The sequence below is a fragment of the Oncorhynchus keta genome, chromosome 1 (assembly GCF_023373465.1).
Source record: "Oncorhynchus keta strain PuntledgeMale-10-30-2019 chromosome 1, Oket_V2, whole genome shotgun sequence".
Lineage (NCBI taxonomy): Eukaryota > Metazoa > Chordata > Actinopteri > Salmoniformes > Salmonidae > Oncorhynchus > Oncorhynchus keta.
In genome coordinates, this window is record NC_068421.1 from 73,526,134 (window position 1) to 73,540,232 (window position 14,099).

A 14,099-nucleotide genomic window follows, 5' to 3' on the forward strand; every position below is an offset into this window, starting at 1 on the left:
GGCTCTCTGAAGGTCAGGGCCCCTGGGCACATGCCCTGTGTGACCGGTAGGTTTCAGGCCATGATTACTACAAGTTTAGATAGCTGGCTAGACTACTTTACCAATCTAAAAATTGTTAGCTGACATGGCTAATTGAGTGACTGTCAGGGTTTTCCTGTGGTGAAGTAGAGGAGGAACAAAACGCAGCATGGTTATATTGACTCATGTTTAATAAACATGGATAAACATGAACACTACAAAAACAATAAACTTGGAAACCCAAAAACAGCCCTATCTGGTGCAAAACACAGAGACAGGAACAATCACCCACCAAACCCAACACAAAACAGGCTACCTAAATATGGTTCCCAATCAGAGACAATGACTAACACCTGCCTCTGATTGAGAACCATATCAGGCCAAACATAGAAATAGACAAACCAGACACACAACATAGAATGCCCACCCAGCTCACGTCCTGACCAACACTAAAACAAGGAAAACACATACGAACGTGACAGTGACTGTCAGTGACTGACATGACAAGGGAAAATGTATGATGCACAACCCAATTTCGAACTAACACCTTGTGTATTCTACTATTCTAACTCTCTACAGTAAGTTGAGACCTCAACTGAGATCTTAAAAATATACATACATTGTTTTTTTCCATTCTTATGCCCAGTGCCGGCTCTGTGTGTCTTGAGTATAATTTAAAATGTTGAGACAAGAAGAAGGGGAGACGTGTGGCAAAGATATGGTGGGTCTCTCTCCATTCCAGAATGCATGCTCTCAGCTCTCCAGAATGCACTCAACGGTCTCCCGTCAATTCTCGTGCATTCATTTTTTCATTGTGTGAATTGTTTGCCCTTTGATTGTTTATTTTTATCACTGCCCCATTATTGTCACCAGTAGGCCTAGTAAATGTATTGTTAATCCCCATCATTTGGTTACATTAATTTCTGTTAATGCGAGTATTAATGACAGAGAATCAAGTTTTGGTTTATTTCCTGACCATCATTTACGAGTTTTGTCAATTTTTGCATTGTCTTTTGTTTGGAGTGCTCCATGTGTGCAACGGGCATGTGTCTGGTTTCTCTATCCTGATAACGTTGAGGAAGCACACACCTGAGCATGCATAGAAATTGGCCTACCTGGCCTGCTATGTGCAAATGCAGGGAAGTGCCCATTTGGGGATGTCTGTTTTCTGAGTGTCTTAACTCACCACTATTAAGCTAAGCTTTTCAGATTTTCTTCACCTCACACAGTAAGTCAACAAAGTTTATTTTTTCAACATCCATTGCAAATGATAATAGGTCCTCACAATATCTTTTTAAAAAAATTCTCCAAAATCTCCCAGGCCTCGATAATAACCAAGCCTCAGAATGAAAGAACAATATATAGAAACGCCATAAAAACAGCTGTCTGTCCCAACCTCACTGGCGTGGGAAACTTTCAGACAATTTAGACATGGATTGTGTATGTGTGCCATTCAGAGGGTGAAAGGGCAAGACAAAAGATTGAATTGTGGGGTATGGTAGTAGGTTCCAGGCGCACCCTCCCAAGATCTCAGTTTAGAGTCCCTACTTTTCATGATTTCAATACACAATCATGGTGTTTTAAGACTTTCTATTTTTACAGTGTATGACGGATGGGTTTTCACAACAGTTTCCCGTGTGTATCAAGAATGGTCTACCACCCAAAGGACATCCAGTTAACTTGACACAACTGTGGGAAGCATTGGAGTCGAAATGGTCCAGCATCCCTGTGGAACGCTTTCGACTTATAGAGTCCATGCCCAGAAGAATTGCGGCTGTTCTGAGGGCTAAAGGAGGTGCAACTCAATATAAGGAAGGTGTTCTTAATGTTTTGTACACTCAAGTGTATGTTTTATGTTTTGGGGTGTCAGTTTCAATTCACCTCAGAATAATTTCTTACAGTGTGGCTATGTGGTTGAGTGGGTAAAATGTTTATGAAATGTACCATCTTACTGCCTCTCCTGTTTCTGATCTGTCAAAATTGTCACGAATTCCGTTTCCTGCGTCTGTTTATTGCCTGCGTTCTGTCCTGGTGTGTTTTTTCCGGCGTCCTGGAACGCACCCTGTCTGGTTGCCGGGCAATGTAGCCAGTTGGGAGTTCTGATTACCCGCACCTGTATCCCATCAGCTATCTGCACACCTGGTCCTGATCATCATCTCTCCTCTTCATAAGCCCGGACCTGACATCCATTCCCTGCTGGATTGTTAGCCATGAACAGTATGTTGTGCCATAGTATCAGCCTCAAGTTGGATAGAATTTGTTTTGTTGTTTTTTTACGTATTGCTTGCCTTAAACTTACCTCCGTTTGTTCTGTCTTCAGTTACTCACCCGGATCATTTACCCCATTCCCACCTGGTCGTCGGAGGATTGCGCTACCCCATTGGATCCACCTATTTACTCCCATCAACTCACCACCGCTGCCCGCTACGCCACCTGGATATATCTACCCATTCACATTCACTAGTAAATAAATACTCACCTTCGTACTCTCCTTGTCCTGGTCTGCTTCTGGGTTTGATTTTGAAAGAACGTCACAAAAATAAAGCATAAATAATTAAAGGTGGTATTCTACCAAAAAATATTCTCCATAGAGCCTCATCAATCAACATTTAGCCTATAAACCATTTGTATTTTGATTGTATGAGAAACACAGTTTGTGTTTTTATGCTTCCTTTTACATGCGATGAAACTCCAAAAAGGGCTTTCACAAAGCTTTCTTAAAAACACTCTTGGTGTTTCAGAGTACTGCATTTCTGTTTTAAAACACATTCTGTGTGTAATCCCACTTACATTGGGTTTACATTCAAACACCCCAAGATCTCAGTTTAGAGTCCCTACCTTTCATGATTTCAATACACAATCATGGTGTTTTAAGACTTTCTATTTTTACAGTGTGACGGATGGCTACAGTATTTTCTTACAATATTTTATTTTGACTGGAATTGTGTTGGGTCATTGTTAATAAGTGCAGCATTTATTGCAGTTCAAAAACGTTTTTGCTAAATACTTAACTCATGCTGCTTTCCCTTAATTTAAAATAATAATTTCTCAAAGGGTGACTTTTTTGTTTGAGAACTTGACCCCCAAAAGGTCTGTGCACCGCCTTGACTATTGACATCACTTCCTTCATTGCCAAAGCTTTGATTCTTTCTAACTGGAACCAATCAAGAGTAGTCCTTCCTTTTCTGGAACAAATCTGAGATGGTCTTCCAGATAATACAACAGTCTACCCCACAAGCAATTTTCCATTAGCATTGAACTAGCTAGCTCACAAAAAGCGGAGGACACACCACTGGTGCATTCAGTTAGATTAAACGTTTGCTATATTGCGTGGTTGTTATAATGGAAGACACGTTTCCAAAAAACGATCTTCAACGTTCTTGAACAGACTTTCGACAGGTCTCCATTTGCTTGGTTTGATGGGTGTGGCGGGGTGTGGCTTGAAGCAATTAGTGACGTATTTAAAGGGAAGCAGCCATTCCGAAAGCGTTCCCAACCCCTCCCCGGTTTTCAACTGGTCATAAAGAGCAGCACCGTTTCCGTTAAGTTGAACGTTGCATCCCGATTTTTCGTAGCCTACTGAACGCAGCACTGGTCCATAATGACATGATCGCTGCCGTTACACTAAAAAAACAGTACATATAGGCGGACGAACAGCAAGGGTAAGGAATATTTTGTTATCGTACTGATGGTAACGGTCAGTGTTGTTTACATAGAGCAAATTTCGTAACATTATCTGTGACTGTATTTGGGTTTTACTGTAAATTAGCCTACACATTGTTGCCGGTAAGCGATATAGATAAACATTTTAACTTTCGCCTGTCTATAGCCCATGTAACCTGAGCCTCCTGCGCTAGCTGGTACTGCTACTGAAGAGTGTTAATATTGAGTTAGGCAAACACCACATATCTCAATTAGTTTTATGCCCACACATTGTCTTGGCTTTATTCTTTTGTTTAAAGGCAAGAAATATGAAAAGTGGTGGGGATTTCTCAAGTTTGGATAATTATATCACCTATTCCCGCATCTCCTACCCCTCTTCTCAAAAAGAAAATAGGAGAAAAGTAGTTGTGAAATGGCTTCACAGGCCATATGAATACCTGGTTAACTGTATGAGTGCCTATTTATTATGCGAGGCAGATAATTCACACCATATATTATTAGCCTTATACTGTATAGCCTAAGACTAACTCCTTGAGTTTGTCAATATCCTGTCGAGAGGGAATGTTATTTTTTTAAATGTATATCTTATATTATAGACTATCATATAATAGTGTAACGACAATTATTGACAATAACCTTGAACCCCCCCAAAAAGTATTGTCATAATCAGGTTTCGGTAGGCTTAGGTTGTTGGGCCATTAACCAAAAGGTACACTGGTTCGAATCCCAGAGTCGGCAAGGTGGAAAAGTCTGCCTTTCTGCCCTTGAGCCAGGCAGTCAACCCCCAACAACAACAGCTCCCGGGCACTGATGACGTCGATTAAGGCAGCCCCCCGCACCTCTCTGATTTAGAGGGGTATGGTTAAATGCAGAAGGCACATTTAGATTGAATGGATTCCGTTGTGCAACTGACTAAGTACCCCTTTCCCTTTCTTGTGGCGGGGTGTGGCTTGAAGCAGTGAGTGATGTATTTAAAAGGCAATGCCCATTCTGACAGTGTTCCCCAACCCACAACCCAACCCCTCACCATTTTTCAACTAGTTGTTCAGAACAGCACTATTTCCGTTTTAATTGAATGTTGCATTCAGATTTTTTGTACTGAACGCAGCCTGGATCCACAAGAACACAGCTGCCCTAAAAAACACCCATCGACATCCACTATAGAACCAAGGCTGTCGGACGGACATCACTAGGGACGAGCCCTGTACACATTGTGACTTACTGTATTTCATTACACCGTACATCATCTTCATACAATCTTGTTCTGCTACGGAGAGCATAAGATTGACATTTTAGTAATTTAGCAGACACTCTTATCCAGAGCAACACACAGTAGTGAGTGCATACATTTTCGTTATTGTTTGTACTGGTCCCCCGTGGGAATCGAACCCATAACCCTAGCATTGCAAGTGCCATGACCTACCAACTGAGTCACATGGGACTAAGCCTCACAATGCAGAACATGATGGAGGAGAGCCTAGTCTCTCGTCAGTGATCGCATTTGGTTTGGGAGATTGCAAAATTAAACCTTTTCATTTAAAACCTGAGCGACTCGAGGGGCAGTATTTTCATTTTTGGGAGAAAAAAAACGTTCCCATTTTAAACGGGATATTTTGTCAGGACAAGATGCTAGAATATGCATATAATTGACAGCTTTGGATAGAAAACACTCTAACGTTTCCAAAACGGTAAAGATATTGTCTGTGAGTATAACAGAACTGATGTTGCAGGCGAAAGCCTGAGAAAATTCAATCCAGAAGTGCCCCAGGTTTTGAAAGCGCTGCGTTCCAATGAGTCCCTATTCAGCTGTGAATGTGCCATCAACGAGCTTACGCTTTCTACGTATTCCCCAAAGTGTCTACAGCATTGTGACATAGTTTTACGCATTTCTGGTTGAAGAATAGCCGTAGGCGGCCACATTGCGTAAGTGGTCACATGGTGGCTCCGAGAGAGATTATCGCGTAAAATAGAGAGGTAGCCATTACTCCAATCGGTCCTACTGAAAAACTAATTGTCCCGACGGATATATTATCGAATAGATATTAGAAAAACACCTTGAGGATTGATTCTAAACAATGTTTGCCATGTTTCTGTCCATATTATGGAGCTAATTTTGAATATTTTTCGTGACTGCAATTTCCGGTCGATTTCTCAGCCAAATGTGAAGAACAAACTGAACTATTTCAACCTACAAAAATTATATTTTGGGAAAAAATTAACTTTGCCTATCTACCTGGGAGTCTCCTGAGTGAAAACATCCGAAGTTCATCAAAGGTAAACAATTTAATTTGATTGCTTTTCTGATTTGTGACAAGGTTACCTGCTGCTAGGAAGGCATAATGCTATGCTAGGCTATCGATAAACCTACGCAAATACTTGTCTAGCTTTGGCTGTAAAGCATATTTTGAAAATCTGAGATGACAGGGTGATTTAAAAAGACTAAGCTGTGTCTCAATATATTTCATTTGTGATTTTAATGAATAGGAATATTTTCTAGGGATATTTATGTCCGTTGCGTTATGCTAATTAGTGTCAGCCAATGATTACGCTCCCGGATCCGGGATGGGGAGTCACAAGAAGTTGTTTCACTTAGTTACATTTTCCTTAACTTCTTTCTCTAACTTTCTGCCAAGTCACACTAGCCTACAGAGCGGCTAGGTAGCTAAAATCTATAAGCTATGTTGAAGATACTGTCGCTAGCGACCGCCACCTAATAATTATCATTAAAAACAAACGTCATTACCATTACCAGAAAGTAAAATGTTAGACAACAGTCATATAATATACAGTACATTCGGAAAGTATTCAGACCATTTGACTTTTTCCATATTTTGTTGCGTTTCAGCCTTATTCTAAAATGGATTCAAAAAACAACCTACATACACAATACCCCGTAATGACAAAGCGAAAACAGGTTTGTAGAAAGTTTTGCAAACTTATTACAAATAAAAAACAAAGTAAGCTTATTTACATAAGTATTCAGACCCTTTGCTATGAGACTTTAAATTGTGCTCAGGTGCATGCTGTTTCCATTGATCATCCTTGAGATGTTTCTGCAACTTGATTTGAGTCCACCTGTGGTAAATTGAATTGATTGGACATGATTTGGAAAGGCACACATCTGTCTATAAAAGGTCTCACAGTTGACAGTGCTTGTCAGAACAAAAACCAAGCCATGAGGTTGAAGGAATTGTCCGTAAAGCTCTGTGAGAGAATTGTGTCGAGGCACAGATCTGGGGAAGAGTACCACAAAAATGCAGCATTGAAGGTCCCCAAGAACACAGTGGTCCATCATTCTTAAATGGAAGAAGTTTGGAACCACAAGCGTTGGTCAGGGTAATCATCAATAACCTGATGGTCACTCTGAGAGAGCTCCAGAGTTCCTCTGTGGAGATGGGAGAACCTTCCAGGTGGACAACCATCTCTGCAGCACTCCATCAATCAGGCCTTTATGGTAGAGTGGTCAGACAGAAGCCACTCCTCAGTAAAAGGCATATGACAGTCTGCTTGGAGTTTGCTAAAAGGCACCTAAAGGAATCAGACCATAAGAAACATGATTCTCTGGTCTGATGAAACCAAGATTGAACTATTTGGTTTGAATGACAAGCCTCACATTTGGAGGAAACCTGGCATCATCCCTATGGTGAAGCATGGTGTTGGCAGCATGATGATTTGGGGATCTTTTTCAGTGGCAGGGACTGGGAGACTAGTCAGGATTGAAGGAAAGATGAACAGAGCCAAGTACAGAGAGATCCCCGATGAAAACCTGCTCCAGAGAGTTCAGGACCTCAGACTGGGGGCGAAGGTTCACCTTCCAACAGGACAACGACCCTAAGCACACAGCCAAGACAATGCAGGAGTGGCTTCGGGACAAGTCTCTGAATGTCCTTGAGTGGCCCAGCCAGAGCCCGGACTTGAACCCGATCAAACATCTCTGGAGAGACCTGAATATAGCTGTGCAGAGACGCTCTCCATCCAACCTAACAGAGCTTGAGAGGATCTGTGGAGAGGACTGGGAGAAACTCCCCAAATACAGGCGTAAACAAGTTTGAAGCGTCATATCCAAAAAGACTCAAGGCTGTAATCACTGCCAAAGGTGCTTCAAGAAAGTACTGAGTAAAGGGTCTGAATACTTATGTAAATGTGATATTTCAGTTTTAAATTTTTATGAGATGTGTAACATTTCTAAAAGCCTATTTTTGCTTTGGCATTGTGGGATATTGTGTGTAGATTTATGATGCTATTTAGAATAAGGCTATAACGTATCAAAATGTGGAAAAAGTCAAGGGGTCTGAATACTTTCCGAATGTACTGTAATTTGCTTAACAGCCAAAGTGTATTATTTAACATTACTATTAATTTAGTGTTCACTTATAGGAATGGGTAATTGTTTACACATGGCTACTTATTCGCTAAAGCCATCACCGAAAACCTCATTTTCAACTTGTTCTGTGGTTTGGTAATTCCTGTTCTTTTGAAGGACTCTAGCTGCACTAAAGACAACTCAAAGTTTGTAAAAAATGATATGTATGCAGCATCCGTTTCTCAACAGAGCCTTCAACTGAAACATTGCGATACGACTCCGTTGCGACGGTCCCCCTTGAAATGAATGACATCCGGCGCCATGCAACGGACTGCTCAGATACAATGTGAATTAGGCATAAGGCACATTTTGTTATTGTATTATGATTGATTGTAAAGGTCCATGTTGTTTACATAGCGCATATTTCGTTAGAATAAGTAGTTACATGCACACAATAATACGATTGTTGTGAATAGTCAGATTCATTTGATAGTTTGATTTTAATGTTTACCTCCGTTGCAAGAACAGCAATTGACCTAATAATCCTGTTTACATGGACACATCTGAAATAGGCTACTTGATCGGGAAATCGAAATAAACGTTCTACCAGAGAGACCATGTTATTTTAAGAAATATAAAGATTTTTACTGTCTATAGCCCATGTAACCTGAGCCTTCTGCACTCTGGTACTGCTACTAAAGAGTGCTGATATTGAGTTTAGCATATACCACATAACTCAATTAGTTGACTGCTCACACTTAGCCTATATTATTTTGTTAAAAGGGTAGAAATATGAAAGTGGTGGGGATTACTCTAGTGGATAATGATATCACCTATTCCTCATTTCCTACCCCTATGTTTCTCCACCCCATGGCGTCACAGAGTATATGATTAACTGGTTAGCAGAATGAGTGTATATTTTTGCGAGGCAGAGAATTCACACCATAGATTAGCCTTATACTGTATAGCCTAATACTAACACCTTTGAGTTTGTCAATATCCTGTCCAGAGGGGATGGTTTATGGTTGTTGTTTTTTGGGAAAGACCATTCATAGTATGTGTTTTGAAGTTGAACAAGGATAACAGTCTGCTTTAAGATCAGAAAATAGGCTCAGCAGTTTGCATTATGCAGTTGAATAATATTTACCAGTTGTAGCTTATAATATATTTCCGGTTTCCATTGTACAAGTTATTGTTGAAAGATTTGTCCTACGTAAGTCTGACGTTATTGCATTATTGTTAACATTTAAGACCTATTGTTACAAGTTCACTCCACTATTCTCTCAAAGGGACCCTAGAGACCAATATTTTCTACAGTGTTTTTCCCTGGTCCTAATGAATAACTAATGAACCGAAATTGAACAGGATGTGTTATCCTGGGGACTGACTGGGGACTGGGTGTGATCTAGCGCTGGCACAATTGACGTATTATAGTGTAACCGGCATCCATGGACAATAACAGTGAAAAAATAAATGAACATCAAATCATCTTAATACATTGATTTTAAGAGAAAGGGAGATTCAACGTTATATTCAAGTAGCTATAGTTGACCCAATAGCAGTTTTACATTTTTCTTTTACATTAAATGGGTAAAGTTGGTAGTCCTTTTACTCCTTAACTTGGTGGTCCTTTTACTCATGAACTCTTCAAAGAAACAATGAGCAAACACATAATAACATGATTATTGTGGATTGTCAGATTAATATAATTCATATAATAAAAATCAGGCTACCTGATGGGACTTTCGATGAATGCAGAACATCGGCAATCAAAATAAAAATTCTACCACAGTGACCATGTTATTTTTGCGAAACCTTTTTGATTCTGAGTTGGGACATAAAAGGTCTGTATGTGAAAACTATTTCTAAGATGCATGCTTTCAGTTTTTCCGAAATCACTTCACTCATAAAAGGGAGGCTTTGCCAACGGTGCTGGCATATGTGTAGATCAAATACACAGCTGGAATGCCAATTAAGCTGTTTACATGTCCTAATAATTTGAAAGATTGCTTAGAACTAAACTAGATGTTTTAATCGGCTTATGCTTACTTAAAGTTTAACCTTATGCCAATTAAGATAAGCAAAGTAAGGTGTTAACATGACTTTTTCAATACTGGGCCTACTGCTACAATCAGTTTAACATCTAATTGTTATTCTGCATGTAAACATACTCGATATTGTGAAGTACAATTAGAGATGTTAGTAGTACTGTATAGTCTCCACAGTGAAATACTCAGAATCTGTCTGTGACTTTCAGACACAGTTGTACGCTGACCAACCCTGGTTAAAGGTGATTGTTTTTTACTGGTATGGTGGCCTATTTAAAACAGTGCAGCTGTTTTTAATTGAACCTTTATTTTAAAACAGAGTCATGCTGAGACCAAGGTCTCTGTTTCAGAGCAGTCTTGTAATTACAAAAATATTGAAGGAATCTCCAGAGTAAGCCATCTCTTAGACCAGGCCTGGTCTGGATGCTCTAAATCCCCACTACAGATAAATTCATATTTTGGCTTATAGAAACAACTATAACAAAATTATCAAATCTTTGGGTTTGAAAGTGCTAAAATTTTAGTGTTACTTGATGTACGAAAATATTTTGCTGTAGCACTCTTGAGACATGTTTTGATAGAGTTGTTTAGTGCTAAAGACTACATACACATTAATGGGATGCTGGCCCATGTTGACGACAATGTTTCCAACAGTTGTGTCAATTTGGCTGGATATCCTTTGGGTGGTGGACACTTCTTGATACACAAGGGAAACTGTTGAGCATGAAAAACACAGCAGCGTTGCAGTTCTTGACACAAACCGGTGCACCTGGCACCTACTACCATACTCCGTTCAAAGGCATTTAAATATTGTGTCTTGGCCGTTCACCCTCTGAATGGCACACATACACAATTAATATCTCAATTGTATCAAGGCTTTATAAATCCTTCTTTAACCTGTCTCCTACCCTTCATCTACACTGATTGAAGTGGATTTAACAAGTGGCATCAATAAGGGATCATAGCTTTCTCTTGGATTCACCTGGTCAGTCTGTGTCATGGATAATATTTTGTACACTTAGTATATATGTCAACAATCCTTCCTCCAAAGGACCCTTCTATGGATATCATGGTTTTTCTTTGTCCTGATTTCAAATGGAAGCATTCAAGAACAAAATGAAAATTACTGTCAAACAATGACCATCTAGTTTGCTAATCTTCTTTCTAGAATATGAGAAATCTGTTAATTCTTCAGTTGCTTCCTTATACATGCTATTAGGGCTGGGCGATATGGCCAAAATATTATATCACAGTATTTTCCCAAAAATTTACAGTATGATGATATTTTATGTTTTTTAATAATAAAAGTTGTACATTTGCTTTATGAGCAGTGCGTGACCCTAGGGTAGCAACACATACATTCTAAGTGATTTCAATGGGTCTTTCATTTAAGTCATTTACATTTAAGTCATTTAGCAGACGCTCTTATCCAGAGCGACTTACAAATTGGGATCTCCATTCTGATTGTTTTATACTGTTCAATTCAACTTCAACCCCAAAAAAGTAATACTTTTCATTAATTTACACACTGCCACATAGGGCTGCACAATATGGGCAAGCAATCTGGGCCTTATTTTTAACCAAATGTTGCAATTTGACTTACGATTTAGAGGAAAACACATGGGTTCACTGTTGGAATCATGGAAATAGAATGTTTATTCTAATATTTTTTTGTCCACATTTTGTTACATTACAGACTATTCTAAAATGGCTTAAGTAAAAAACAATCCTCAGCAATCTATACACAATACCCCATAATGACAAAGTGAAAACAGATTTTTAGAAAAACAGATACCTCATTGTCCTCTTGCTCAGTTGTGCACTGGGGCCTCCCACTCCTCTTTCTATTCTGGTTAGACCCCGTTTACGCTGTTCTGTGAATGGAGTAGTACACAGCGTTGTATGAGATCTTCAGTTTATTGGCAATGTCTCGCACCGTCATTTCTCAGAACAAGAATAGACTGACGAGTATCAGAAGAAAGTTTTTTGTTTCTGGCCATTTTGAGCCTGTAATCGAACCCACAGGTGCTGATGCTCCAGATACTCAACTAGTCTAAAAAAGGACAGTTTTATTGCTTCTTTAAGCAGAACAACAGTTTTCAGCTGTGCTAACATAAATGCAAAAGGAATTTCTAATGATCAATTGGCCTTTTAAAATGAGAAACGTGGATTAGCTAACACAACGTGTCATTGGAACAGGAGTGATGGTTGCTGATAATGGGACTCTGTACACATATGTAGATATTCCATAAAAATCAACCGTTTCCAGCTATAATAATCATTTCCAACATTAACAATGTCTAAACTGTATATCGGATCAATTTGGTGTTATTTTAATGTACAAAAAATGTGCTTTTCTTTCGAAAACAAGGCCATTTCTAAGTGACCCCAAACGTTTGAATGGTTGTATATATAAATACAATTAAAATATAGGACAAAACACACATCACAACAAGAGAGACAACACAAGACCAGATAAAGATAGAGCTAAGACAACAACATTGCAAGGCAGCAACACATGACAACACAACATGGCAGCAGTACAACATGGTACAAGCATTATTGGGCACAGATAACAGCACAAAGGGCAAGAAGGCAGAGACAACAATACATAATGCAAAGCAGCCACAACTGTCTTTGAATGGGGCGGCAGGGTAGCCTAGTGGTTAGAGCATTGGACTAATAACCGAAAGGTTGCAAGTTCAAATCCCCGAGCTGACAAGGTACAAAATCTGTCGTTCTGCCCCTGAACAGGCAGTTAACCCACTGTTGCTAGGCCGTCATTGAAAATAAGATTTTTTTCTTAACTGACTTGCCTTGTTAAATAAAGGTTAAAAAAAAAGATTGAGATAAAACTGTCCAGTTTGAGTTTTTGTTGCAGCTCATTCCAGTCTCAAGCTGCATCGAACTGAAAAGATGAGCTAACCAGGGATGTGTGTGTTTGGGGACCTTTAACAGAATGTGACTAACAGAATGTGACTGGCAGAACAGGTGTATGTGGAGGATGAGGGCTGCAGTAAATATCTCAGATAGGGGGAGTGAGGTCTAAGAGGGTTTTATTAGTAAGCATCAACCAGTGGGTCTTGCAACGTGTATACAGAGGAGTATAGATTGCAGTGATGTGTCCTAGAAGGAGTGTTGGTGGAAAATCTGATGGCCGAATTGTAAATAACATTCAGCCGCTCGAGAGCACCCTCACCCTTTACATATAGATTATGGCTCCGTAATCTAGCATGGGTAGGATGGTCATCTGAGTTAGGGTTATTTTGGCAGCTGGGGTGAAAGAGGAGCGATTACAATAGAGGAATCCAAGTCTAGATTTAACTTTAGCCTGCAGCTTTAATGTGTTGACAGAAGGATGTATGTACCATCTAGCCATACTCGCAAGTACTTGTATGAGGTGACTATCTCAAGCTCGAAACCCTCAGATGTATTAATCACATCTGTGGGGAGAGGGGCATTCTTCTTACCAAACCACATTACTTTTGTTTTGGAGGTGTTCAGAACAAGATAAAGGGTAGAGAAAGCTTGTTGGACACTAAGAAAGTTTTGTTGTAGAGAGTTTAACACAAAATCTGGGGAGGAGCCAGCTGAGTATAAGACTGCATATAATCTGCATATAAATGGATGAGAGAGCTTCCTACTGCCTGAGCTATGCTGTGGATGTAAATTGAGAAGAGCGTGGGGCCTAGGATTGAGCCTTTGGGTACTCCCTTTGCCGACAGGCAGTGGCTGAGACAGCAGATGTTCTGACTTTATACACTGCACTCTTTGATAGAAATAGTTAGCAAACCAGGCCAAAGACCCCTCCGAGACACCAATAATCCTTAGCTGGCCCAGAAGAATGGAATGGTCTACCATATCAGAAGCTTTGGCCAAGTCAATAAAAATAGCAGCACAACATTGATTAGAATCAAGGGCAATGGTAACGTCATTGAGGACCTTTAAGGTTGCAGTGACACATCCATAACCTGAGCGGAAACCAGATTACATACCAGAGAGAATAACATAGACATCAAGAAAGCCAGTCAGTTGATTATTGACAAGTTTTTCCAACACTTTTGATA

At 39.7% G+C, this 14,099-nt stretch overlaps 1 protein-coding gene across 4 annotated transcripts in view; it reads left to right on the forward strand.

Moving 5' to 3' along the window:
- The first annotated feature begins 3,535 nt into the window (after positions 1-3,535).
- Positions 3,536-14,099, forward strand: part of LOC118393002 (volume-regulated anion channel subunit LRRC8C-like) — an 83,417-nt gene continuing 72,853 nt past the window's right edge. For 3 of the 4 annotated variants that reach the window (XM_052460695.1, XM_035785128.2, XM_035785136.2), the window contains exon 1: positions 3,536-3,680. The gene's annotated coding sequence lies outside the window, so the exon portion shown is untranslated. The remainder of the gene's footprint in view (positions 3,681-14,099) is intronic. The other variant, XM_052460698.1, reaches the window with a different exon arrangement.